At 33.4% G+C, this 3,897-nt stretch overlaps 1 long non-coding RNA gene across 1 annotated transcript; it reads right to left on the reverse strand.

Moving 5' to 3' along the window:
- Positions 1-452: 452 nt before the first annotated feature.
- LOC145000169 (uncharacterized) lies at positions 453-896 on the reverse strand. The gene is made up of 3 exons (XR_013661145.1): positions 800-896; positions 639-710; positions 453-543 (listed from the first exon to the last, which is right to left on the reverse strand). It is a non-coding gene; the product is annotated as an uncharacterized LOC145000169 (long non-coding RNA).
- Positions 897-3,897: the final 3,001 nt, after the last annotated feature.

A 3,897-nucleotide genomic window follows, 5' to 3' on the forward strand; every position in this document is an offset into this window, starting at 1 on the left:
GAATCATTCAAATGTTAAACAAAAATAATACATTGCTAACATGGGTTATACATTCCTGTAAAACTAAAAAGTAATCATACAACTCTGTTTCTTACTGGATAGGAATGCCAAACATGATTACAAGTCTCCCTTAATCTTGATTACTCACCTGCTTAAGTAGAATGCTATTGTTGAGAAGGTTACCTAGCAACAAAGAAAAACACAACACCTCTCCCACAATCACAACATCATTTACAGAAAAAGGGTTGTCAATTACTTTAATTAAGACTTTCATTTAATCAAAAAAATATTAAATAAAAGGGTGAAAAAGATAACTTACTTTTGATAAGTTGATCTCCCTTAGAGCAAACACAGCTAAAGCATTGAACAAGACCCTAGGACCTTAACGTGTGGTGTGGTTTACAATTTTTTAAAGCACCTTCCCATGTGACTCTTAATTTTGAGATTATTCTCCTCCCAAAACCTTTCCTTTTGCTTCTTCTTCTAATCGATGTTGCATGCACAAAATTCGTATCTAACCCGCGCCAATGGCGCGAGAAACTTCTACTAGTTTTATATATAAATATATATATAAGATATAGTTTCATAATATAAAAAAAGTTAGTTATGTGTACCTTACTAGAACGTAAAAAGAATACCTGCTCATTAAAAAAGTGTGTTGAAACAGAATTCAGTGAGTACGAGCTCAATTTATAATCTCTTTGCATAGCCTGCAGAAAATAAGATAATGAATCAAAACCTTATAGTTATCCCTACATATCAACTTACTTGTTCAATAACATTTATTAGAAGAAATGACCTGAAGTAAATCAAACTGAACTCTCCTTTCCAATGTAACTTCTTTACTTTCCCTTGTACCATACTGTCTGCAACGCAAAACCAATATTAGAAAAATTCAGCATCATGAAGACCTTTCTTTATCTTAATATAAAAAAAGTTAGTTATGTTTACAAATATAACTAAGCATATGAATGGAGAAATGAACTAACCAAATATAAATGTATCTAGTCTAACAAGATTTTAATGCTGGAGTTTAGCAATAAGCATAACCTCAATTTTGAACTCTTGCAAACCTTGTCCAGAGAGGCTTGACAACCTCTTCACTGCAATTTCTTTTCCTCCAGGAAGCTTACCCTATAATAAAGCACTTATAATTGGCTGTATTGCGACCTCTTGTGAAGAAAATTAAGTGAAAATAGGCCCAAAACCACCTTACCTAAAACCAGCTCAAAGTATGTGAAAAAGTTGATTACTTTAGTAAAGCTTATAGTTAACAGGGTATCAGGTAGGGAGTTTAAGCTTATGGGTTAGTGTGTACCTCAAGGATAAGTCAATATAAAGTCTCAAGAAGAAGGATAAAAAGGTAAATGTTGTGAAGGGTATATTGGTCAAAATGCTTTGAAGAAGGCCTCAAGGTCTGTGACTATGTCTCAGGGACATAATCAAAAGGATTTGGATTGCTTTTAGTGGTAACTATAAAAGTAAAAGAATAAGAATAAGCTCACTTAGGTGTAGACACATATATGAAATAGAAAGAGACAGGATCAGGTTTGTACACCTAGTAGGTCACCCTCACATTCTGCCCCCAATAGTTTCATGTCCAAATAGAAGGAAAAGTTCTTAAAAGTTACCGTGTTTCCATTTGTGTGAAGATATGTAGGATATTGGAATATATATATATATATATATATATATATATATATATATATATATATATATATATATATATAGAGAGAGAGAGAGAGAGAGACTTACCCGGTCCTGATCCTTGATAAGCATAAGAAATGAGGAAATTTCAGGGTAGAGGACCGCATCGATCTTCTCTGGTCGTTCAACTATTGAATACTTGACCGCAACAACAACCGTTGCCCTGGTGAATGCAGCAGGACTAGTTGTTCCCTCTTAAAAAAATTTATATTAAAAACAATTACATTTTATTAATTAATTTAAAAAATATTAAAGGAGGTTATATATATATATATATATATATATATATATATGTATACCTTGAGGGCAGGAACGAGTTTTGAAGGCTTGATGAGGGCAATTTTTCATAACACTTTTGGTCCCTGAATCGACTAAATTTATGAAAATGACCATTTTGCCCACTTTATCGCTTCTGTCTTTAATGGTCACGGTGTATAATTATACCCCAACAGCAATCCATCTCTTTTCTCGAGAAACCCTAACCAGATTCAACCAAATCCTATATAAATCAAACCAACCCAAAATCAAAGTTAAAGATCTAACACCAAAATTCAAAACCAAATCAAAATGTGCCTTTATTTCGTCAATTCTTAAGAGGCTACTCAATCTGAACCAAACAGCAGAACCTAAAACCAAATCCATTCTTTTTTAATTTTTGTAACTCCAAAAATAAAATAAAAAATAGAAAGCTAACCTGTTGCAGTTCCCTAGTTGAAAGCATTTCCAAGAGAAAAAGTTGTCAGCAGCACTCTCCTCGACTTTACAGAACTGCTAATCTGATATAACCACGACCCAACATATTAAAAAATTAAGTAAGCTTTAATCCAATCTTATAGTCACTGAATAGCTGCATAATTAAAGTCACATGTAATTACAAAGAACTTGCCTGTTCTACTGATAAATAAACAATGTTTAGCTTATCCCTAAGTTCTGAAACCTAAATTTGCAAAAAGAACAGTAAAGTTAAAATATGGTAAATATAAGAAAGTAGGAAATGCAAAGAATAGTATCTCCTGACCTGTGTACTAAACTGCAACTTATAAGAGTAAACTATGAGTTTAGCTTCCAAACGTGGAACTTTCATTAGCTCTAAGAAGATCTGTTACAAAATAGCAGATATTAAAATTTTAAATTTTGGTCCCCAACTTCACTGGCATACTAATGATATAAATCCAGAAGACGGGTATTATGTACCTGTTGACAATTTCCAGAATTATCGGGTTCCCCTTCATATCCCTAAGAATATATATAAAACGTAAGTTATAGTATAAATAAAAGATGTGGGTATGTAATGTAATGTAGAAATGTAGAATGTAAATACGCCTTAATTATTTCGTGTTTCCTTCTGCAGTAGCACCACTTCCATTTAGCAACAGGTATGTCTCTTGTTTATCGTCCTTCTTGAACTTGGCAATAACATAAGTCCCATAAGAAGTTCTCCGCAGCATGGGTCCGAGTACAAATCTTCATATATCAATGCAAGTGAATCATCACGCCAGCTTATTCCTCTGCTGATATTGAAAAAAAAAATATGACTTTATGCCGAGGGAAAATAAAAAAGAAAAACTTACTCAAAGCGAAGATCAAGCATGTGAAAGATGTTTGGGTCTTCTTCACCTCCAGCAGCCTGTGTGTAAACTATGTCACGAGGAGAAACTTCTCCTTTGACATCACCTCCATCTTGTGTCTCCATTAGCAGCGTACCACAAATCAATCTGTTTGGGAAATCTTCCACATGGGACAGTAAAAGAGAAGGGTCTATGAAATGAAGTAAGTAAATCAATCCCTTGTGCAGCTTTGATTTCTTTATGATGAATGTAAGCTCCCCGAATCAAACAACAAACAAACTCATAAAGACTCAACAAAACTAATGAATTTGAAAAACAATTGTCAAATTTAAAATGCCCAAAAAGGTTCAAACATATCCTCACCTTTACTCGGAGTTCCTTCATTAGGTGAGGAGTCAACAATGATCGGATTGTTGTATGAATTGACCCCTGCACATGCACATGCATTATATTTTAAACAAGAAAATAGCGTCATTCGTTCATATATTTATTAATTATAGTATACAAACAAAAAGTAACTCGAATGTAGCAACAAAGTGTTTGCACTTACCTGAAAGCCACAAACAACAATTTCATCTCCTTCATGAAGCACACCATTAACCAAAACCACATCAATGGTTGT

Source organism: Lactuca saligna, chromosome 6, assembly GCF_052625555.1.
Source record: "Lactuca saligna cultivar CGN05327 chromosome 6, ASM5262555v1, whole genome shotgun sequence".
Classification (NCBI taxonomy): Eukaryota; Viridiplantae; Streptophyta; class Magnoliopsida; order Asterales; family Asteraceae; genus Lactuca; species Lactuca saligna.